A 25,665-nucleotide genomic window follows, 5' to 3' on the forward strand; every position below is an offset into this window, starting at 1 on the left:
TTCCATACCAGACTTTGCCTCTTTATTCCATTCTCCTTTTTCAACTTTCTGTTCTCTTTGGCAAGGTAATAAGAGCTTCTCAATCAAACAGATGATTTGTATTCAGACTCTAGCTCTGCAGTGTGATATTTATGTGTTTGTGAGCAAGTTCTTCTTCATCTATAAACTGTGGATATTTCTTAGCAGATAATAGTTGATATAAAGATAAAATAATATAACGTATGTGTATAGAATATAGTTCTTGCATAATTCTAATTAGTAATACATTTTCCCAGTGTTCATGTTGCTGTGTTATACTGTGAACAAACATCTAAGATCCTAGCTCTACTCCTTCAAAGAGGTTAGTGCATCTAGGGAAACAGTTATATACATGGGTAGGGGGAATTACAGAAATGGGAAGAGAAGAGAAATAATACCTGTTGCATATATACCTTACGCCAAACACTGTACTATGTTTCTAGAAATGACAGCATTTCATGATAAATATCATTAGTATGCCTATTTTGTTTCAAAAGCAGACATCAAGGCTCAGAGATAGGAAGTCATTTACTTAACTAGAAAATAAAGGGAGAACTAGCTTTAAACTCCAGTCTGTTCTATGCAACTTCAAATTCCATGGCCTTTCTATTGCTTAAAAAGAAAAATATACAAATACAACAAATTTTTAAGAACCCAGTTTATTAGATACTTGCAAATGTATTGCCTTATTTAATCTTCACAGCAGTCTTTTGAGGAAAGTATTCTTATCTCCACCTTCATTTTACAGAGGAGGAATGTGATAGTTTGCCAGAGACCATTATGTCCAATGGGAATCTCTGTTTTGTACAAGACAAGCATCCTAACCTAGACCATTAGTTGGTTCATAGAACTGAAAGTGTCAGAGCTACCTGCTTTAGGCAGGATGTGTGATCCAGCAGGCCAACCCATGACACCAACACTGTTTCTCTCTCTCTCTTTCTGCCTTTCACAGTATTGACCTCATCCTCAGGCTCCACAGAGTCTCCTACACTGCTCCAGTCCTTCCCTGATGGCTGAAGCATGGGAGACTCTCTATGGAGCTTGAGGATGAAGCCAACTTCCCTTTCCCAGAAGCCCCAGCAGTGCCTCTGTGCGTTTATTTGGCTCTGATTGCTTGCAGAGCACATCCCTGACTGATCCATATGGCCAGGCAGGGAGATGGGATATGATAATTGGCTCATGCCAAATGGGAACTATCCCTGGAGGCTGAGGATGAATGGACAGACATCCTTTCTACCCAGAGGCATAAAGACAAAATGTAGTGGAGAAGAAGCTGGAGGGAGATCAGGGCTCTGTCACCCAGAAGATGCAATGGATTCTGGGGAGGTTGAATGTATTAAACAACCTTGATAATCAATGCCGTCTGATTACCAATGGAATTTTCTTTCCATTTCACAATGACTGCTTTATAAAAACAATTAAGTAGCAACATAAAGTGCTTTTCTAGGCCAAATGAATGGTTCAAGTATTAAGAACCGTAGATCATCTACAGAGACGGTAGGAAAGGGTGGGAGTGGGAGTCTGCTATGTAATTCCACAGTCCTAAGCTCTGGAATTGAAGGACTCAGAGGGCCAGAGGATGAGAGAAATTCTAGGTCAGAGTTGGGAGGATGCATTGCAGAAAGTTTCCACGATGAAGCTACATGTAGGATGATCAGGGAACAGTAAGTTAAAGACCTCACTTAGTCAAAGACCTTACTATTGAAGAAGGATCATGGGAAATAGTTCCATTTAAAAACTTCAGAAACTCTTAGAAGGTAATATGGTTTTTGAATATAAGTAATTCATATATACTCCAAAAACTGAACTGTATGAGAAGTATAAAGAAATCTAACAAAGTCTTAATTTTTTCCATAGTGACTTTGATGCTTTTAAAAATATAGCAGGCAGGCCGGGCGCAGTGGCTCACGCTTGTAATCCCAGCACTTTGGGAGGCCGAGGCGGGCAGATCACCAGGTCAGGAGGTTGAGACCACGGTGAAACCCCGTCTCTACTAAAAATACAAAAAAATTACCCGGGCGTGGTGGCGGGCGCCTGTAGTCCCAGCTACTCGGAGAGGCTGAGGCAGGAGAATTGCTTGAACCCGGGAGGCAGAGCTTGCAGTGAGCCGAGATTGCGCCACCGCACTCCAGCCTGGGCCACAGAGCGAGACTCCATCTCAAAAAAAAAAAAAATAAATAAAATAAAAATAAAATAAAATAAAAATATAGCAGGCATAAAACAATTTCAAAAATGATTTTACTCATATTGTTTGGCATCCTTGATTTCCTGCACATTTTTCTGAGTTATTCAGCAAGGGGGCTAGGAGTAGGGGACAGAAGGGAGTAAGGTTTGAGAGGTGCGAAGATTCTGGCACACTCAGGTGGTCGAAGTGGACTTGATTCTGAAAATAATGGTGAACCTCTGCAAATCTGTTAGCAGAGAGGATAAACAAAGGCAAAGCTGTGCTTTAGGAATATTTGTGGAGCAGCAGTGTGCACAAAAGATCAAAAGAAAAAGGTATTTTAAGAGATGGATTTGATAGACATCAAGAAAGAGAAATTGGCAAGACTTGGTGACTGATTTTGATTGGAGAAGGAAGAGTTATGGGTTTGTGCACTTGAATGAATGACAGCAATGACAGAGGTATAGACATTATTTATAAAACTCATATCTCAGGGCTTATTGCAGGTCACTTTCATTATTTAAGAAGTTATTGGCTCAGTATGAAGTCAACCTGAAAGGTAGAGAATTAAACACACTTTCTTCAAGGGGAAAGTAGAGGGCTAGAAAATGAGTAATTTAACTTAGATATTGAGAGAAGAGAAGAACATTTTTTAATTAAAATAATCAAAGAATTAGAAATATTTTTCATTGTTCAATATGATTTTAAAAACATTTAATTCAGTGAAGCAAAAACCACTCGACACTATCAAATAGTTTTGTTTACTTTAAAGGAACTGTTTTAGTGTCAAATAGAAAGGTTTTTGCCTTTGTGAATATTGCCTTGAGGATTGTGTTAAATTCCTATCAATTAAAATTTGTGTGTAACTCACGTATTCATAGACAGCTTAAGGCCTTAGAACATTACTTTTAAATTAGGAGAAGATTACAGGTCCATTCATCTTTTACAATTCTATTTCATTATCATTGATGTTGTTTCTTATCTCAACTTTTGGAATGTTGCTTCTTATTTCAACTTTTGGAATATCACAATAATTTGGTAGACATCTTTTGAGGTATCTTCCCAGCCACAACTATGTTTCCTGAGAACTACTCTCTCCTCCACTAAATAAGCAAGCACAGCCATAGGTATACCATATGGCACTGCCTCTTGGCCATAGCTGATTGGACCAGAAGTAGTCAGATGACCCATGTTGAGCCAATCAGATGTTTTATCCTGCTATTTGAGCACTTGTATTAGGAAAGATGGAGATATTTGCCTATGGAAAGAGACTTCTAATAAGACGTGAATTTGTTGGCCAAAAGTGCCATTTTGCGGGGAGTTGTAGCAATTCATATTCACCTGAAGAGGAAGGCTTTCCTCTTCCGAAAGTAAATGTGGAAAGTAGAAAGAGACAGATAACTTGCAGCTCTAGAGAAAGGTGGAAAGTAAAAATGCTTTGGCTCCTGGTAACACTCCTGTACTGCAGGAGACTAAGGTGCATACCACTGAATTCTGTGAGAAATTTCTAAACCATAACCAACACCCGAATGTTAGACCTAGGAGATGGAACTTAGCAAATAAAGTTTTGGCAACCATATAAGGTATTATACTGGATTTTTAGGGTTGTGTTTGGGGCTGTTCAAGTCTTGATAAACAACCTTTCTCACTTTAGCGACCCTCCCCATCAGATTTTCTGTTGCCTTGCTCCTCTGAACACCTAGTATTCATATTCTGCACTACAATATTTGACATGTATTCTATAGAATTTTTGCCTACTTACTGTTGATAAGACCCTGCTATGCATTAATTTGCTTGGTTCTTCCTAATAATTAGAGTAATCTAATGAGCAAAGTACAGCCTGAAGTGATGCTTTCCCAGGGCAGGCAACAAACGTTCTGGTATAAGATCACTACTAACCTAGTCAAAATAGCAAGTTGACAGTGCTACTTATGTTTATTCCTTCTATAGATTCACATTAATTGCTAACATATCACCCTAACAGTATTATTAAATCACCCATTAAAGAGATAGTATCCTCTATTTTCATCTATTTATACATAAACCACCTCCTTCTGGTAATACCCTTAGCAATTTATGGGCCTTTGTTGAATCACAAAATTGGTTAATGATTCTGGGAGGCTCTTGCCAAAAGACATGTAATACTTCCACTTTCTTAAACCAAACTGACAAAGTCAATCCTTAGAACAGTAGGAGGTTATAAGTGTATGTTGTGTGTCCATGATTGTGTGTTTTTATTCTCCACAATTTAAAATTCTCCAAACAATACTCTTATCATCCTTGACATTAAAACTGAGGGAAAGTTCTTGAAAGAGATGCTGCCATTATTTCTGGTCTCCTGGTTTTGATAGCCTGGTGGTTAAATAATCTCTCTAATATTCTGAAATGCATAATGCATTAAGCTCTTTGACTGCCAAAGAGGCATCACAGACAGATGGGATGTGTAATGAGCATGAGGCAATGGTGGCAGATCCTGCTCAATGCTGGCTGGTGGGGATCGTGAACCTACATCAGCATGATCTGAGCTCTGCAAAGAACACCAGGCATTGAGAATTGGGGAATTTGACAAAGAATCCTTAAGCCTAGAAGAACTGCTCATCTGAAACGCTGGAGCCGTGGAGGGTCAGGGCCCAATAGAACTGAGCCTATGCTAAGGGATGCTGGCCAGAGCTCTATAAGAGGAAGGCCAGAGCCCTACTGAGTTACCTTCCCTCCCCTCACATTCTCCGTGTCTTCACCTGAATTCAAACATAAGCATTTAGATCATCTGGTTGCATCTTATTTGCCAAATTAAATATAAAAAATCCTGTCCCTTTTGCTGAACCTCTGGGTCAAACTGGAGCCTGAGGAGATGCTCTGAATATAGAAGGTATCCTGGCTACCCAGGAATAGACGTTCTGGGAAAACCAAAGCAGGGGAGAAGGGAGGAGAGAGGAGGATGTGAAGCAAGGAAGAGAAAGGATGAGCAGAAGAAAGGGGAGTGAAGAGGGAGGGAGCAGAAGGGGGAACTTAACATACAAAATGGGAGGGGAAAAGGGAAAGAGGTAGAGGTGGAAAATAAGGAAGAAAGAAGAGAAGAGAAAAAAGAAAGAGATGGCAAGAATAAAGGAGAGAGGTAATTTACAAAATAAATTAATTTATTTAAGGGAGGAGGAAGGAAACAAGCAAAGAGAAGGGAGAAGAAGAAAAGGAAAGACTAAAAGAAGGAAGGGAGGGAAAAAGGAAAATGATCAGCCTATAAAAAGCACCACATCTACTGTTCTAGATGCCCTCATTGCTAACTAGAGGAATAGAGGACAGGGGACTTACCCCAAGTCTCTTTGACCTCCAGCTGCAGACTGATCAAAGAGAGATACCTGTGAATCCTAGGTGACTTTAAAAAAGAAAAATAAAGGACTACTTAGCGATAGGATAATGGACAAAGAAAAAAAAATGTCACCCAATCCTTGCACCCATGTTCCCAGGCAGGATATTTCCACCATCCAGGTTCTCCTTCAGGTGGCTGTGGCTGATGGCAGATGCCATTGTTAGTTACCCGCCTAGGACCAGAGCTTTAAAGGCTCTGGCACCTACCTAGGCAATGTCTGAGAAATGTAGAAGGACTTCCTCTGTTATGGAAGACTTCCATCAAGCAAGGAAGGGGTGGGCTCACCACAGTGACCCAGGATTCATCTACTTACTACAAATGTCTCCCCTCATTTCTGTCATCTGATGTGTGAGCCTGTTCCTCCCTAGTCAACTTCCCCCAGAGGTGTAACAGCCATTAACACATTTTAAGCTGAGACCAGCATCAACAAGTATGGGCTCATCATTGGATTAATTTTTAACTTACTTATAAAGGAAAAGGTTAGTAATAAACATGAATCAAAATGTTCTTGTAACCAAGACTTGTTCGTCAGTGCCATGTCATTATTTGTGCTATTTTATTATAGCACTTGGTTCATAAACCAGCCTATCATTTGTTCTTCTTTCCTAGGTGAGAATAGCAGATGATATTGGTGTCGCACTCAGATTTTTTTTTTTTCCACTGGGCTATTGCACTCATCCCCCAGCTTCTGTTTCTATTGGACTTTAGCTGTCCCCTTCTTCTGAGAATTGTCCTGGGTCAAAGTGGGGCCATCTCCCAGGTGCAGTGGCTCATGCCTGTAATCTCAGCACTTTTGGAGGCCAAGGCAGGCAGATCACTTGATGTCAGGAGTTTGAGACCAGCCTGGAACATGGCAAATCCCTGTCTCTGTTAAAAAAAAAAAAACAAATACAGACATTAGCTGGGCATGGTGGTGGGTGCCTGTAATCCCAGCTACTTAGGAGTCTGAGGCAGGAGAATAGCTTGAACTCTGGAGGCGGAGGTTGTGGTGAGCCGAGATTGCACCATCACACTCCAGCCTGGGAGACAGAACAAGACTTCATCTCGGAAAAAAAAAAAAAAAAAAAAAAAAGTAGGGCCATCTCATCTTGGAGATTGTCCACCTCTCTCCACAGCCTGCAGTCACTCATGAATTCCACTAGTTTGAGGATACAAAGGCTAAATCCCTGGACTCAAGGTGAGCCAGCTTGTAGGGTAATTCACATTCACAGCTCCCTGGGGGACGCTAAGACTAGACTTATTTTGAAGTCATATTTTGGCCTAATTTTTTCATGCATTCCCTTTCTCTTAAATACATCATCAAAAATCCACTTGCACAAAATTCTCTATTTCAGGCTCTGCCTCTGGGAATCTGAACTAAGACAGCAAGATCACCCCTCCCTACCCCATCCAATCAAATTCCACACAGAAGCAGGAGATTGTAGAAATATCCAACATCGCCATGCTAACAATATCTACCTGCCAAACCATTCTCATGTCTATAAAATGATGTTTGAGGAATTGTTACTGCCTCAATATTATTTGAACAAAAATATTTGAACTAGGGGCACCATACAGACCCAGGCAAGACTTCACATATTTAAAAGTGCATTTGCATACTGTTAGAGAAAAGGCATTCTCAAATAATACTTTCACGAAGGCTTCTTTTACTTAATTCCTTATTTGCTCAGGTTGGAAATACTGCACTCACATTGTAATAATATGAATGCATAACCGCTGGGTCGAGCAGGAAAGCAAAGTACCCTAATTTACTTCATATAACTCTTGTGGTGATAACTAAACACTTTCCTCAGCATTGTACTATTTATTATAAATAGTACAATAAATAAATAAAATTACTGACTGCATTTTATTTCTGCTTCAATAAAAAACTGTCAAGTACTCCGAGAATTTCACAAATTCACTTTACCCTACTGACTATAGTGTGCCATAAATTAATTACTGCAAGTGTATAATATTTATTTCTGCTCAAAGCAGTCTGCACTGGTAGGCCTTATTAGCATTCATTGAAGAATATAAATATAAAGAGTATAGTTAACATGAAAAAAAACATTTATGCCTTCACATCTCCAATGACTAAGCTTAAAAATAATTTTCTACCTTATATTTTGTTGTTGAGTTTGTGTCATACACAGCCTCTTCACATCTTTAAGTTGGTTGTACAAGACAAATCCAACTTGTAGGTAATTCAAGCTATGTCACCTATCAACCACATACAAAGTGAAACATCACAGATGTTTGATAAATTTGAAACCAGTTCTCCAGCCATTTCTATAAGCAAACACTCTAGGTTGTGATACAGGACGGGGACAGGGAAGTGCTGGGTAGAGAAGGTCAGGGTCCCTGGCACAGGCTCCATCCTCAGGTCTGTGCCCACGGACCTAAATGAGGACAGGCATTTCTTTTTTCATGCCCAAAAGTTGCCTTTTGGCCCACCAAGTCCCCCCATCCTGCACCTATAAAAACCTAGGACCATAGTGGGCACACACACAAGCAGCTGGACGTTAAGAGGAGCAGAAGATCGCACTGACAGACACTAGCAGACACTGGCAGGCCATTGATGGTGGAATGACACCAGTGCCTAGGGGAATTTGGCCGGAGGCAGTTGGAGGAGAGTCTGGCCACTGGGCAGCCTGACACCAGGGAAAGACCACCTTCCCACTCCATCCCCCTTCTGGCTCCACATCCATCTCACTGAAAGCTACTTCCACCACTCAATAAAACCTTGCACTCAGTCTCCAAGCCCACGTGTGATCTGATTTTTCTGATACACTAAGGTAAGAACCCTAGGATACACAAAGCCCTCTGTCCTTGCAATAAGACAGAAGGTCGAAATGAACTGATGAACACGAGCTGCCTGCAGACAGCAAAGCTGAAAGAGTGCACTGTAACACACACCCATTGGGGCTTTGGGAGCTGTAAACACTCAACCCTAGATGCCACCATGGGGTTGGAGCCCAGAAATGCTCCCCATGACCTGCCCATCTGCATGCTCCCCATAGGGATTTGAGCAGTGGAGCACTGAAGAAGGGAGCCACACCACTGTCACATGCCCTGTGAGGGGAATAAGGGAACTTCTCCTGTTTCAATTGTAATATCATGGAGCACAAGAGCCATGTCTATTTTTTTAATATAATTCACTTTCGTATCCCCAACAAAACTATCTATAGTGGCTTGCAATGAACAAAGTATCACTAAATGGTTGTTGAAGTGACAAATGAACTTGAATTCAAAGCATGATAGAGAAAATAAATCACTGAGTGTCTGGACTACAGACTTATCTGGCACTATACATGCTTAAATAATTTTAAGAATTTTTCTGATCTTAGTTTACCTTCTGGGAAGAACTGAAGGATCTAAAACCTCCCCTTGCAAATGTAAAGTGCTCTGACTAAATGTCTGACCTCACTGATAAAATATTTGGGGAAAACCCGTGGTAAAACAGAGTGTCTCTCAAAGAAAGTGGCTCTAGTTCAAACTTTTCAGTAAACCATGTTTGCCTGAAAACTAACTTGAACAAGCCAAATAAAGCGGGGTCTTCTTGTACAAAATAATTGAAGGCATGTTGCTGTACTTTGCTCCTCCAAGTGTGATTCACAGGCAGCATCAAAGGCATCACCTGGGAGCTTGTTAGACATGCAGAATCTTAGGCACAGCCCCAGACCTGCTGACATATGTATTCCCAGATGAGTTCATGCTTGTTAAAGGTTTGGAGGCACTGTAGCAGCAGGGCTGTCAGTGAGGGGCCTATAGGTCCAGGATTCTTTTTCCATATTTGTGTGCTCTCACCTTCAACAGCTAGCATCTGTCTCTTTGTCATAGGCCTTCCTTCCTACTGCTGGAACTTGCTTTATCAGTGCACAAAGAAACAGGAAGTGCTTAAAAATATGTGTTCCCAAGGGACAGTCCTATGACTGACAGGTGAAAGTACAAATATACCAGATCCCTAGTCCCTAATTGGACAACTCTGTTTTCAGAATTTCTCCGTGGCATTGAGCCGAAGTAAAACTTCATGGAACTTTGCTTGATATTGAAACGGAGTGTTCCCTTATTTCCCTTGCGGGGTGTGCAACAAGCGTATGGCTCGCTCATTCCTTGCCCCACTGCTCAAAGCCCTAGCGGGAGCGGGTGCAGAGGCCAAGGGGAGTGCTTTTGTGCTCTAGCCCCAGGGCAGCGTCTAGGACTCTAGAAGCCCAAATGGGTGTGTGTTACAGTGCGCTCTTTCAGCTATGCTGCCTGCAGATGACTTGTGTTAATCAGCTCAGTAGACCCTATGTCTTATCGCACGGACAGGGAGCCAGTGTGACAGCCTCAGTTCTTGCCCAGTGTACTGGAAAAATCAAATTACACATGGGCTGGAAGGATGAATATAAGGTTTTATTGAGTGGTGAAGATGGCTCTCAGCAAGATGGACAGGGAGCCAGAAGCGGGGGACGGAGTGGGAAGGTGGTCTTCCCTTGTAGTTGGGCCGCCCAGTAGCCAGACTCTTCTCCGACCTGGCTGAATTCCCCTTGGCGCCCAGGAATCGTTCCTCTTCCCTTCTTCTCTGTGGTGCCGCCCCAACGCTTTCTGACGCTCTGTTCCTCTGCTCCTCTCTATGTCCAGCCGCTTGTGTCTGTGCCCGCTAAGGTCTCGGGTTTTCATGGGCACAGGATGAGGGTTGTGGCAGGCCAAAAGCAAGTTTTTGGGTGCCTAAACAGATATGCCTGTCCTCACTTAGAGCTGCGAGTCTTCAGGCTTGAGGGTGGAGCCCTTGCCAAGGACCTCACCTTTCTCCACCCATGGCTTCCCTGCCCCACTACCGTATCAATACCACACTCTTGCTTGATCTTTCCTTACTGGTCCCACTTCCTCACTTTATTGGCCCTTCACCCCCGGATTACCTTCTAGTAAATAACTTTCTCACGAAATCTCATTTAAGAGACTCTTTCTGAAAATCACAAACTAAGAAACTTACTTGTCAATGACACGTTGGGAAATGTTTAACAACTCGCTGTCTGGGCTAGGGGTTGGCGGAAAGTGGCCAGGGGAGGTTGGGGGTGGAATGTCTGTTTTTTACCTTTGACAATTCCATGGTGTAAATATTCCCACCATTACGGATCTCAAACTATAAATATACGGTTTCAGAATTAGAACAAGATACTTATAATCTGCCTTTGCAAGTGACTATGAGCTGATTCTAGCATACCATTGCCTATATTTATATCCCATCTCATTTAAAACCAATAAATCTTTACAAAAGTTTCTTGAAGATTATGGCATAATTATATTGCACGACACAAAGTGAATGTTTCTAAAAATCAATCTATCTGTCTAAAGAATCATGTGGCAGAAAAGATGTTTCAATTCATTAATTAAATGAATATTTATTGTGCGATTTCTATGTGCTCATTACTGTTCCAGAGGCAGAGGAACAAAAAAAAAATAGTGAATAAGACATATGAGATCCCAGTCTATGAGGAGTTTCCAATGTAGTGAAGGAAACAAAAAAAATCAATAATTTCAAATTTTGATAAATACTATGCATAAAACAAGGAGTCAAGATGGAGTACTGGATGCATTTGGGGAAACCTACTTTTGATAGAATTGCCTATAAGAGCAAAAGGAGTTGCTGACCATGTGAGAGTGGTAACAAAAACATCCCAGGCAGAGTTAATAGCATGGGCAAATGTCTGGAGACAAGAAAGAGGCTGAGATGCTTGAGGAAATTTTTAAAAAGTTGAAGAAGGCTGGGTGCAGTGGCTCAGGCCTGTAATCCCAGCACTTTGGGAGGCCAAGGTGGGCAGATCACTTGAGGTCAGGATTTCTAGACCAGCCTGGCCAACATGGTGAAACCCCATTTCTACCAAAAATACAAAAATTAGCTGGGCTTGGTGGCACACACCTGTAGTCTCAGCTACTTGGGAGGCTGAGTCTGGAGAATAGCTTCAACCTGGGAAGCAGAGGTTGCAGTGAGCTAGAATCACGCCATTGCACTCCAGCCTGGGCAATGAGAGTGAAACTCTGTCTCCAAACAAACAAACAACAACAACAACAAAACCAGTTAAAGAAAACGTTGGAGCAGATTGTGCAAGGGAAGAGGTGAGACGGTGAAAGATGAGATTGAGTGACTAATGTCCACTATAGGCCATGCCTCACAGGCCATCATTAGGAAGTATGGATTTTATTCTAAATGCAAAGCAAAGCATTGGAGAGTTGTGAGTAAGGGAGTGACTGATTTTAATTATATTTTAAGATGATTCGGAATCTGTGGAAAGTAGATAGGCAAGAGCAGAAGGTGAAGGATCTGTTACAAGGCAAGATGTGGCCCAGGAGAGAGATAATACTGCCTTTGATAGCAGTGGCATTAAATACTTGAAGAAGTGAAAGAGTTGAGCATATATTTTGGAGTTGGAATTAAGAGAACGTGCTAATGAATTGAATGTGACCATGGGAAAAAAGAAAAATGAGTCAAAAGTGACTCTGGGTTTATGGCTTAAACAACTTGCTCCATCTTATTTTGTCTCTCTCTCTCTCTTTTTGTTGTTGTTGTTGTTGTTGTTGTTTTGGTCTTTTCCTAAAAGAATGGGTTCATTTCACTGTCTTGGTCATACCCCCTCTCCTTGCCCCCACTTATATCTTCCAGAATTTTTCTTTTAAATCAAAGGTGACAGCATGCCCTTTTAAAATGTTATATTACTTTAGATTTTCATAGTTTCACTTAATTTTCTCCACTCATAACACTTACTAACTCAACAAAGTACGACAAACAAAGTTGAGCATTTTCAACAAAGAACCCTCAGTCAATACCTGGGGAAGGGAATAACTACAGCAGTCCCCTCTTAATCAAAGCTTATCTTTCTGAGAGTTGGGCTTTCTACAGTGTCAGTAACCCACAGTCAACCGTGGTTGGAAACTAGATGATTACTCTATAATAAGATACTTTGAGAGAGAAAGAGAAGGGGAATACCACATTTACATATCTTTTATTACAATATGTTGTTATAATTGCTGTATTTTATTATTAGTTATTGTTGTTAATCTCTTGCTGTACCTAACTTGGAAGTTATTTTATTTTATTTTATTTTATTTTATTTTATTTTATTTTATTTTATTTTATTTTATTTAAAGTTCTGAGATACTTGTGCAAGACGTGCAGGTTTCTTATGTAGGTAATCATGTGCCAGGATTGTTTGCTGCACCTATCAACCCATAACCTAGGTATTAAGCCTCACATGCATTAGCTATTTATCCTGATGCTCTCCCTCTCCCACCCCCTGACAGACACTGGTGTGTGTTGTTTCTCTCCCTGTGTCCATGTGTTCTCATTGTTCAGCTGCCACCTATAAGTGAGAACACGTGATGTTCACTTTTCTTTTCATGTGTTAGTTTGCTGAGGATAATGGCTTCCAGCCCTATCCATGTCCCTGCAAAAGATATGATCTCATTCCTTTTTATGGCTGAATAGTATCCCATGGCATATATGCACCACATTTTCTTTATCCAGTCTATGGTTGATGGGCATTTGGGTTGATTCCATGTCTTTGCTATTGTGAATAGTGCTTCAGTGAACATATGCATGTATATATCTTTATAATAGAATGATTTATATTCCTCTGGGTATATACACAGTAATGGGATTGCTGGGTCAAATGGTGTTTCTGGTTCTACGTCTTTGAGGAATCGCCACACTGTCATCCACAATGGTTGAACTAATTTACATTCCCAATAACAGTGTAAAAGTGTTCCTATTTCTCCACAGCCTCAACAGCATCTGTTGTTTCTTCACTTTTTAATAATCGCCATTTTAACTGGCATGAGATGGTATCTCATTGTGGTTTTGATTTGCATTTCTCTAATGATCAGTGATGTTGAACTTTTTTTCATATGCTTGTGGGCCACATAAATGTCTTCTTTCGAGAAGTGTCTGTTCGTGTCTTTGCCCACTTTTTAATGGGGTTGCTTGTTTTCTATCTTGTAAATTTATTTAAATTAAATTCTTTGTAGATTCTGAGACATACTCTCAAGTATCTTGAGGAGTGCCCAAAATATACAAGAATGGAGATGGCATCATGAATGTGTGCAGTTTTTTTAAATAAAATGTTTTAACTCCCACTGTCATTTCTTCCCCCAGCCCTTAGGTAATAAATTCTTCAACTGTAAACCTGATTGCCTGCCTGCCACTGTATAAAATGCAGCCTTTCAGAGAAACACAGCTCTCTGGGCACAGTGGTAACTTCTCATTATGAGAGATGAAACAGATGAGTTAATCAGGAAGTCCCTTCATCTCCTCAGAGGCTCATCATTCCTATTTCAGGAGTTCAGACAAGCAGTTAATCTGCTGGAAAGATGGAAAATGAAGTGGCTGTAGCAATCTATTCATGCCAGAGGGGGCCTTATATTAAAAAGAGAATGCTCATGTATTATCATTAAGGACATCTAGGTTGTTCATTCGAGGATTTATATTTTAATACTGTGTTTATTGAGCCTGCTAGCTCTTTTTCTTCTAGGTAGGGCAAAGCCACAACAAAATCATCATATGACTGTATACTACTTTTTATTTTGTGAGGCCTTTAATGGATAATGTCTTTTCTTAAACCTCAGAGTAACCTGGTTAAACAGGAATTGTTCTCCCATTTTGCAGATAAAGAAAGTGAAGCTCACAGAGATGACAGGCTTTCAGGAGTTCACACAGTAAGGGGGTGACTTACCTGAAGCCTAAATTCAGGACTTTCAACTATTCATTCCATGACCTGATTCCATGAGAAGTTGGAGACTTCAGGATTCCATGACTCCAGGGGTTGATGCAGTTGACTTCCAACTCATGATTCCATGAGTTGATAGAAAAAAAGCCTCAATCCAGAGTGTTAATGTCCATACACAGCCATTAAACTAAACTCATCCTATGAAGCACTTCATTAAAGTCTGTGCTGTACTGTAAGGGTTCATGGGTCTGAGTTTCTGCTCACCAGACTTCCAGGTACATTTGTTCTGACCAACTAAGTCCATTGAGACTTTCAGCCCATTTTTTTAAGTACAGGGTATAAGTCTTTTTTAATAAAAAGTCGCATCCTGTATAAAGGCCACAATGAAGCATATGCACTTACTCATTTTTGAACATTTTTAACCTCCCATTTCATATAATTCAGCCTATCAAAATTTTATAAATTTTATCAGTCTTTTCCATGAAGGAGGCAGACAGACATTCTGAAAAGAAAAATGGCCTTGAGTTCAGAAGCTCTGGGTTCAAGTCAGACTCTGAATGTAGCACTTAATATCTGTGAGCCTTAATTTCCACATTGATAAGAGGGAAATAATTATAATAATGCCTGGATAATAGCATATTTGAGAGGATGGTTTGAGAGCATCTCATTTAGCTAAGATTTGTAAAATATCTATCTTGTTCCAGGCACTCTACAAAGTGCTGAAGAGACAATGAGGAATAGACAGAGTCCTTGCCTCCAGGGAGCATGATTCAACAAAAGAGGCAGAGGAATAAATCAGCTATTGCCAAACAGCCTGGAAAGTCATAACAATAGTACAATGAAAACAGAGAGAGGCCAGGCGCAGTGGCTCACACCTGTAATCCTAGCACTCTGGGAGGCCGAGGCAGGTGAATTGCCTGAGCTCAGGAGTTCGAGACCAGCCTGGGCAACAGGGTGAAACCTCATCTCTACTAAAATACAAAAAATTAGCCAGGCATGGTGGTATGCACCTGTAGTCCTAGCTACTTGGGAGGCTAAGGCAGGAGAATTGCTTGAACCCAGGAGGTGGAGGTTGCAGTTAGTCGAGATCACACTACTGTACTCCAGCCTGGGTGACAGAGCAAGACTCCATCTCCAAAAACAAAAAAACAAAAACAAAAAAAAACAAAGGTGGCAGCCACCTCTGTGATTGCGGTGGAGCTGAGAAGGATTCAGAACTGTCAAGCAGGAAAACTGTCTGAATCAGTGGTTTCCAGAATCATGAAGAGCTCTGGAAAATCCCTACACCCTGGCTGCCCCATGAAAAAGGTGCTGGAGTAGGTGGAGAGAGATGAGGTAGCTCAGGTTTCCTTCTGAGTAGATCAATTTGTGAACTGGAAGGGCTGCAGTATCCTGGGATATCATCATTTCAAGTGAATAAAGAGCAAGGGGACAGGAAATTGTGGCTTTGTTTCCACTGAAAGTATTTATGAATGAAAGCATTAACTGAATGACTTAATGATGAAAAAGAAGATAAACTTTTTAAATGAGCACATTTCTCTATCCATGATAAATAATTACATTTTCTCAACCAAAGCTATTACATTCATAACCTGGGGTTGGTTTGTTTGGCAGAAGAGAGAGAGTGGATAGTGCCAACCATATCTCCTTGCTAGGTGTTAGTCATGGTATGATCTATTGCTATAAGGCATTATTATTAGAAAATTAGAAATTATAGCATAGATACTGGTACAGTTCTATTGGAGAAACTCTTGGGGTGAGGTCACATTGCACAGTGCTCTGAGCTTGAAATGTCTGTACAAAGATTCAGAATTGAGAGACTATGTAGACACTCAGAAGCCACCAAATGTTCCTTCCTCACTGGGCCAGTTACTGGATCAGAACAGAAACTACCAGGCAGAAATCTAGAAGGACCAGGCCAATGGATTCTCTGCCTCTCTTAACTCTCTGCCATCGTATAGAACACCCACTGGCGAGGGTAGTGGATACATCTTAACTACCAACTAACATTTATTCACCCTTAATCTGGAGGAAAACAAATTAATCCTGGGAAACTAGCTCTACCCCTCATAATCATCTCATATAATTTTGGTTGGCCTTACTTCAGTTCCAGCCACAGGGAAGCACTCATTATCTGGGTCAAGCCAGTTATCAAATTTCACCTCCTGGCCAGAATATTAGAGAATGTGAAACAATACATAATGGTCCCTTTACACTCAATGCTGGGACTTTGGCTGGACTTATTCCACTCAGTTGGGATAGCTGGGCACCTACTAAGCTTGAGACTCCTGGGTGCCTAAGACAAAAGCAAGGTTGAGACATGAAGGTAGGAAAATTAGTTTTGATGATATAACTTGCCTCCTGGGATCCATCTGTGCATAATGCTAGTTAGCCTTTAACCTTCCAATTACTAGCCGAAATTCTATTTTGCTCTAGATTGTTTGATTTGGATTTCAATTATGTTACTGAGAGAGTTCTGACTAGAACATGATGATGTGGTTTGGCTCTGTATCCCTACCCAAATCTCATCTCCAACTGTAATCTGCACTTGTTGATGGAGGGACTTGGTGGGAGGTGATTGGATCATGGGGGCAGTTTCCCCCATGGTGTTCTCTTGATAATGAATGTGTTCTCATGAAATCTGATGGTTTGAAAGTGGCACTTCCCGCTTTGCGCTCTCTCTCTCTCTCCTTCTTGCTGCCTGGTGAAGAAGGTGCTTGCTTCTCCTTTGCCTTCTGCCATAATTGTAAGTTTCCTGAGGCCTCCATAGCCATGAGGAACTGTGAGTTAATTAGACCTCTTTTCTTTATAAATTACCCAGTCTTAGGTAGTATCTTTATAAGAGTGTGAAAACAGACAAATACACATAAAATACTCTATATTGAAGAATGCAGTGAGTCCACTTAGCAAATCCAAGAATCAGGACATTTGCCCAGGCCTGGAACCAGGTAGAGCAATAATACGCACAATTTATCTGTAAAGGGCCAGATGGTACATAGTTTTGGCTTTGCTGGACATACTTCCCTATGGCACCAACTCGGCTCTGCCTTTGGAGGGTTTGGCCTATGGACCCTGAGATCTGCTGCATCTGGTATCCCTTTCCTATTTCTGTGCTGAAGTTGTCTTTCAAAATTTCGGAGCTTTCTTTGCCCTCTATTAGCTGTGTGTATTGTCAACTAAAGAAAAGAGGCTGTGCACAGAGCCAAGCCCAGGTATAGTTGCAGAAGGAGCCTCCACAGCCTGAGTGACCAGAGAGACGGTATGATGCAACCAACAGCAGAAGAGACAGGGATCCATAGCCTGACAGTGGGCAGGAGAACCAGTGGGATGAATTTGTAGAATAGGTAAGCATTTGCTGCGGATGACCAGAGAGACCTAAGGAATAAAATCTCAAGACAGGGCTTTTTGCAGCCAAATGTGTTGGGGACTCATGTCTTAATTTTGATACTTAAAAAATGGATTTTCACCTTATTCTCTAGCAGAGGCTGATGGGGTCTGGGGCACTTGAGATATACTTATATTTGTCTTTATCAAATGTTGATAAGACAAGCAAACAAATACGCATGTTTAGACAAGTGAGATCCCACGATCTTCCGCCTTCCTCTCTTTTGACTCTGACAACATGTTTCCAAACAGCACAATAGCTAACAGGAGAAACAGCCTCAAGAGTCCACAGTGTAGAAAACTAGCCCAGTGCATTGGGAAAAATCCAGGGGAACAGGAAGGTAACAAAAGTCCAGGGTTAAGTGTTTTCTTCCCAACTGTTCAAGAAACTTGGGGATGAGAAAATTCAGTGGCACTTAATGACATTTTCTAAATACCTTAATTACTTAGATTTTGGTTATTAGTTAATGAGCTGGAAAGATGAAATAGACAATATTAACTCAAGAGTAATCAGAAAATTCAATTAACACGAGTATGCATGATGTTGTCTGGAACTCTGTTGTGATAAATAAAAATGAAAACTCTTTGGTAAAAATTCAAAGGAAAAATAAATGTCCTCATGTTCCTCCAAATCACAGGGAGGTAATTCAAAATGTTTACTTTTTAATCCTGGCCTTTCTTTTCCTGACTATAATCTATGAAATAAGAAAATTCAATGATAAACATATGAAATAGACATCTCTATCTTTGATTAATCCAAAATCTCCTCACTCCCACAGACATGCACAGGGCCCAGTCAAAAGTGTACAAAAACAGAATATTTAGTGTTTCTTCTTCTCAATTATTAAGTTAAATTCAATATCTGAGGTGATAAAGACCTGGCTTAAATGCCTGTTAAAAGATGAAGGTGGTCAAATAAATCATATACTGTAGAAGAAAATTCTGAACGCTCAAAAAACTCACTGTCTTCTAGGGCATATGATTTATTGACAATAAATATAGCAATATGTGCAATAATAAAAGTACATTATAAATCTATAAAAAGCGTAGAGATGGCACTGATGAGAGAAAGGTGAATGGAGTGGGATGGGCAGACAAAGGTTGCAGAGATGAGCATGCTCAAGCTAGGTCTGGAGTCTGCACAGGAATTGCTAAATGGACAAAGGGGAGTTTAAAAGGCTCTAGGTAAAGAGGACTGCATGGAGAAAGGTAAAGACAGTCAAATAATGAGGGAGAAAGCACTTTACAGTTGATTTTGCTGCTGGAATGGAGAGTCCAAGATGGAGGGCCTAGAATGGTCTGTGAGCAGGCAATAGTAAAAATTTTTAAACAGAGAAATATTTTGAATACATTTTTTTCTACAACAGGAGACTGTTGTCTGTAGGTTTGTAACCAAAACACCAGGAGTTCAGTCTAGGTCCTGCTGTTTGCTGCACAGAAAGCCAATGACTGAGACGACGTGTCCTGCCAAGGAATAAAGCTTTAATCGTGCTCTGCAGCTGGGGTAGATGGGAGCTCAGTCTCAAATCTGTCTCTCTGATTGACTAAAACGAGGGGTTTATATAGTAGGGAAGAAATGTAACAATGTGTAAGCAAACAAGAACCCTATGGAGCAAGGAAGCAATCATGATGAATGAGTGGTCCCATGTCTCATTGTCTAGATGTGGTGATCTGGTGAGTTTCAGTTCTTTGACACCTTTTTTAAGAGGCCCAAAAGTCATTTCCTGAGGAAGAAGTTCAAATAAAACAAATAAAATTTCAAGTTTTAAGACCAGAAGGGTCAATTTCTATGTTTATCCAAAAACTACTGTCTATGAGACTATTGGGTTGGTTTGAGCTTGTTACTCAGAGGATTAGCAGGCAGTGTTTATGGGGAAGGGATCATAGCATCCAGTCTATTCAGGCTCATAGCAACCTCAAGTCTGTGACTACTGACAGTATTCTCAACTTCCCCCAGCCATTCCCATAAGAGGCAGGTGTTTTATTTTCAGAAAGTATATTAGGAGCAGCAGCTGGGTGTCTGAAAGGGCTTGTAAATGCAGCGACCATTGAGATGGCCCAGGGAATTTACAGACAACTCTTTATTAGCAGGAGCCAAATTGTTAATGTGGAAGTTGGATATGTACAGGCAAGAGATGCCAGGTATTATTAGCATCAGTGCTTTCTGGCCTGCACCCTGCCTCTTCTTTGACATTTTTCCTAATTCCATTCAAGCGTAATGGAAAGGGGGGAAGAGAGTGTTGGACCCAAGAATGCCAATACCTGTGTGTCGGAACTCTCTGTTTTTAAACTAGGGAAACCTCACTAATTAATTGTGAGATGCTTTCTGTTGGTCCTCAGTATCCTTTTGATTTGTCCAGCCTGCCACAAAGAAGCTATTAACATTGGCACAGGAAATGAAGCCTAGCTGCCATTTCTGTTTTAGGACAGTCCTGTAGAATGGTTTGTTAACAGTGGCTTCCAATGGACATAATTCCAATGGAAAGGCGTTTAAGGTGGTGGCCTCAGTGCTTGATGGTGGGCTACCAGAAAGCTAAAAGCCAGCCTTTGCAGAGTCAAAGCAAGAGTCAGAAGTAAGGGTAAGAAGAATTGGGGAATAAGTGTCCAGAAGTCAAAACTCAAGAGTCAGAGACATACACTATCCCTTCTGCTAGGAATATTCTTCCACCCACTATTCCTTTGAGAAATTCATATTTATTCTTCAGGTCCCAGCTTAGAAATTGCTTTTCTTGCTCAACTCCCACTTGTCACTTTTGTCACACCTTTTATTGCACTAACAGAATCCTAGACTTTTCTACCATGGCACCCTTTACCATCTATGCTACTCTTATAGGCACTGAATATTTCCTTAAAAAATGCAAAATATTAGTCTGGCTCTACTTATGACTAGCACAGCAGATTCCCCATTTATTTATTTTCAGTTTTTTTCCTAAACTTGTTTTGATGAGCAGGCCTCATTTACATTTTTCAAATTGAATTGACATCAGAATACAGAAAATAATAGGATTTGGCCACCCAACCAGGTTAGTTAAGTCAAAGGGTATGTATATTATCAGGACCCAAGGAGGCTTTGTGCCTTAAGCAGAAAAACTTTTTTCTTTTCTTTTTTTTTTTTTTTTTTTTTTTTCTATAGCAGGGTCTGCTTCTTTTTCCAGGACATAGCCAGCCCAAAGTCTTGGCTTGAAGCCCTAATTCCCCATCTCTGGAAGTTCTCCATAGTTGCTGAGTGAATTCAACCAGTGACGTAAAATGCGATTAGAACCCAGTTTGTTACTACATAAGTCTATATATATTATGTAGCCAATTGCAACCTGAGTTTGAAAGAGACAATGTACTTTGGAAAGAAAAAGGGCAATTGTTCAAGTCAGAAAGGACTGGGCTTTATTTTTGTTGTTTATTGAGGGAGGGGAGTGTATTTCAGTTCTGCGTAAGCTTGGTCAAGTTACTTAGCCTCTTCAAGTTTCTGATTTATTAATTGTAGATACCTTGAAAGCGTGCTGTGTTGCCAGCTTTCAAATATCATTTTTTGAGGCTGGCACAATGTTTGACCATAATTAAAAGAAATAAAATTACAAGTACACATTTTGAAAATTATTAATCAGGTTACAACTTGTATATATATGCTCTTTCAGTCCTTACCACTGCCCTAAGTAGGCTCTCTTACTATCTTCATTTGACCTGATAAAATTAAGCCTCAGAGAAGTTAACCTGACTTGCTCAAGGACATCCAGATAGTAAAGGTCAGAGAGAACCAGGATTCAAACAGATTGGTCTGATTCCTTAGCTCACGTAGTGCAGTTTGCCCACAACTATGTAAAATAACTGCAAGTATAGCTCAAACCTGGTCAGCTTACAAAGATGGTGTGGATACACCTCCACATTGTGAATGGCTTTTTGACAAACCCTAGATAAAACCTGTATTTCCTGTCTTCCCTGGGGATAGTAGGCAAAAGTTGCAGAAGTGTGGGGCTTCTTAAAAAGCACTTTAAAGGGGGCTCACTCAGTGTGAAACCACACTGTTTGCCCGTTACTCCTTTCAACTGAACATGATGGCTGAAGCTACAATAGGAATCTCATGACCATAAGGTGATCTCTAGGATGAGGGTCATACTAAGGATAGAGGAGCAGAAACAGAGAACACTCCTGGGTCCTTGATAAATGTGGAGCTACCATACCATCCCTGGAATGCCCACAACTGGACATCTTGTATATGAGAGAAAATACAATTTTTTTTGTCTTATTTAACCCATTGCTATTTGATGTTTTTAAAAAAGTATATGACTAAACTGAATCCTAGCTAATAAAGGCTTCCACTAGATTGTTCATGTTTATGTTTCTTGGACTCAGGAGTATCACAGTATGGAGACTTTGATCACATTTTAAAATTTATAAGGCATAACTGAATCAGGCAAGATACACAAAAGAATAGCCAGAGAATAGCAAAATGGCCATATAATTTGTTACTTCTTCTGGCTCAGGACAATCACAAAAAAAGAAAGGAAAAGCAAATATTTGTTATTCTGCTTTGTAGTATTCCAAATATCCATCATTTAGCTCCCAAGGGAAAGACTCCCAGAGACTAAAGCTTCTGGAGTAAAACCTCATATTTGTCCCCTAAGAAATCATCCTACTAGTTGGTCTAATCTTTTTGAATACTGCTATTGGAATAGTCTACTGATCTCCATGTTCTTATAAGAACATGACACAAGAAGGTCCACAAACAATGGGGACTACATATTGAGTACTTGCTCCATCCGAGGCAGCACTCTAACTCCTTTACGTCAATTTAACTCCTTGAATTTCAAAATAACCTCATGATCATTAATTTCTTTTACAAATCAGCAGGCTCACATACAGGAGATTCTAAACTAGGTATGCACAGGAAAGAATGATTTCAAAGAAATAATGATAGAGCAAACGATTTGAAACCCATCTAATACTTTCAATTATTAAAAAAAAGTTATAGATGCCCTCCTTAAGAGAAAAATAGGGAAAAATACTAAATCAGAAATATGTCTCTTTTTAATATAGGAACGGACTTTAGTTAAAGCAAGTTATGAAGTAAATCTCTAGAGCCTTAAAGTTTTTTGCTTATTCTGGTTTTAAATTTCTTAGCTGTACTGATAGAAAAGCCATTGGATCCATATTTGTAACCTGGCATGCACAAAGAACCTTGATTTGTTGGCAAACCAGCTAAGGCAGAAAGCTCAACAACACACTCAAGTTATACATTATCCTTGAGGTAACAGGAAGCTAAAGGGCGTTTGTGTTTGTTTTTGTAGAGGGTTATAATCTTTAAGAGGGCAAATTAGTAAAGATCAAATGCCAGTTAGGAACAAGATAACAAAAAATTTTCAGAAGCAATTAAAAATGCATAAGGAAATATCAACATACTTTCCCCAAAATTATTTTGGAGTGAAGTCATTGGACACATGCCTCCCATGCACAGGCACCATTATCTTTGCATTTATTCTGGGGGCTGTACAGTGTATCTTCCACTTCCGCTTCCAGATCCTATTTCCACTGCTTTTCACCCTTCTCTGTTCCCCAAGAGGCTGGCCAGTGGGGCCACTTCCAGTGGGGTTGGCCATTGGAGCACATTAGCAGGAGACCAGAGGGGTGGAGGAAAGCGTGTTTAGGCCATGCATTCCCTAGAGTCTCCATGGGTTTTAACAAAGCACATGCTCCTTCCACCCTGGCATCCCTCCTCACAGCTCTCATTCTTTCTCTCCATTTATTTTTCTTTAGGTTTTAGTAACTATTCCTTTTCCCTCCCCATTCAGACCCAGCCTATTTCTAGCCCCAAGGTAGTACCCAAACTCTTTTGGTGTTCCCACATTCTGACCATAACATGGTAAAGGATCCCTTTCTAAAGTGCTCTTGAAACTACACAGCTTGTGTGTCATCTGCTTCCTGCCAGAACTCTTATTAAGGCAAAATGCCTTCAAAATCTTGGATATGAAGACTTGGATATGAGAAATCAGCTCCCTTTACAGCTCTGTACCTCAGAAAATAGCCCCATGTATAATGTCCTTTTTGAGGATTATCCAGGGGAGTTCTAAGGTTATTACAGTCATAAATAAAGATGTTAACAGCTACAGGGATTCAAGAGTACCAGCAAGAAAACTTCCTTGTGCCAACCTGAGATGAAGAATAGTTCACATCAAAATGAAAGGGGAGAGGCAGCAGTTGAGTTATAATAAACAGAGCAATAAGCCACAGGCAAAGCCCAATAAGCAGGGAGAAGCAGGCAGGCATGCCTACCTTGGGATGTGAGATCAGGGCCAATCAGATGATAATGAGAACTCACTTCACGAACCAGACACAATTGCTCAGGCAGCCTGTAGGGCAGAGAACAGAAAATAGGGAAAAGGCAACTTAATTCAAATAAACTTTTCCAAACATGACTTCAGACAGGCTTATCACAAAATCCCTCACAGCGGTACGTATTGGAGTTATTCCATTACATTTAACACATATTAGAGTCCTCAATACAGCCACGATTATAGATCATATTCTTATTGAGCCTGATTGATTTTCTAATTCATTCATTAGTTCATTTACTTCTTCATCATCCATCCACCCATCCACTCAACAAACAATGTTAAGGCATCTACAGAGTACAAAGCATGAGATTATGCATGTGAGATACAAACAAAAGCAAGGGACAGTCCCTAACTATAATCTGGTTGGGCACATTAACAGAGAGATGAACAAGCTAATGATTTCATGATAAGTGATGGACACCATGATAAGTGCCAGCAAGAAGTGGACAAATTCCTAGACACATACAGCCTACCAAGGTTGAGCTGTGAATAAATCCAAAACCTGACCAGACCAATAACAGGTAATGAGATTGAAGCCATAATAAAAAGGTCTCTCAGTAAAGAAAAGCCCAGGACCCAATGGCTTCACTGCTGAATTCTACCAAACATTTAAAGAAGTGCAAAGGTAGTGAAATGCAGAGGGCGAGGGAGCACAGAGGAAGCAGACATGGTTCAGAGTCTGAGGGTCCTTGGGGATAGCCAGGGAAAGCTTCATGGGAGAGGTGGCAACTGAGCTGAATTTTAATGTTGAATCTGACTTAAAAAGAGGAAGAGTGTCCTAGCATGTGGTCTGGATCATGGGCATCTTTAAATAGACAATTTCAAAAGAGCACAAAGTTTTCTTCACATCTTTCAAGGAAACTCAATGCCTGAAGTGATACCCAATGTCTGAAGTACCCCCATCCTTTTCCTAACACATACCTTTGTTGCTAGGCAACCACCACTGGGCTAGATCCAGCCTTATTCTCAGTTAATTTGGGGGAGATATTTTATTGTTTAAATTAATACCCTTGGAGCTTCATTTTACAAAGAACAGGGAATTGCTTTAGCCCTTTCTATTTGGTTTAACTGTGAATTTTCTAACTTCTCTTCAATCATACCTCCACCTCAGTTTAGATCCAAAAAAGTCACACCTATCACAGTGAAGAAGTACTGGTGTGATCATTTTGAAACAACCTTTCTCAGACACTTGCTTAGAAGCTATTAAACTTTTTGAACTCTCTTGGGAAATAGAAAAATGATTAAAATGAGTTTTGAGTATGTTTTTATAACAAGGAAATCTTGCAATATAGAAAATGGTGTATTGTAATTATGTACATTAAACTTCGACTGCCTCCAGCTATGTAACCAATGCAATGCCAGGGGTTAGGTGATGGAATAGCAATGTGCTTCAGAGTTTTCATTCCTGAAAACTTTTAAGGCTGATAGAAAAGTGTCCTGGTGCTGCACTATGAAGAAATATTCTTTTTTGATTTATATGAAATGCTATTGAATCATTTTAGGGAAAGAGGCAGACTTAATTAGAATTATCTCCAAGAAAAATGAAGGCCCTAGAATAATTCATAAAATATGAGCTTACTATGCAGAAGAGATGTGTTCATTGCTTTATAGGTGTATAGAAGGAGACAAAAGATACGATCAAAAACCGTTTGCAGTAATACCAATAGTTGGGTTGAGAAACAGTAGTGGAGTTTCAAATGCTGTAATGAATAATGTAAAGGA

At 40.3% G+C, this 25,665-nt stretch overlaps 1 long non-coding RNA gene across 1 annotated transcript in view; it reads right to left on the reverse strand.

Annotated features, from left to right (window-relative positions):
• The window catches only part of LOC116466290 (uncharacterized), a 63,640-nt gene that overhangs the window by 15,980 nt on the left and 21,995 nt on the right, over positions 1–25,665 (reverse strand). The window contains exon 2 of the long non-coding RNA XR_004247486.1: positions 23,882–23,958. This is a non-coding gene — a long non-coding RNA (uncharacterized LOC116466290). The remainder of the gene's footprint in view (positions 1–23,881; positions 23,959–25,665) is intronic.

Source organism: Hylobates moloch, unplaced genomic scaffold (assembly GCF_009828535.3).
Source record: "Hylobates moloch isolate HMO894 unplaced genomic scaffold, HMol_V3 SCAFFOLD_4, whole genome shotgun sequence".
NCBI classification, from domain to species: Eukaryota; Metazoa; Chordata; class Mammalia; order Primates; family Hylobatidae; genus Hylobates; species Hylobates moloch.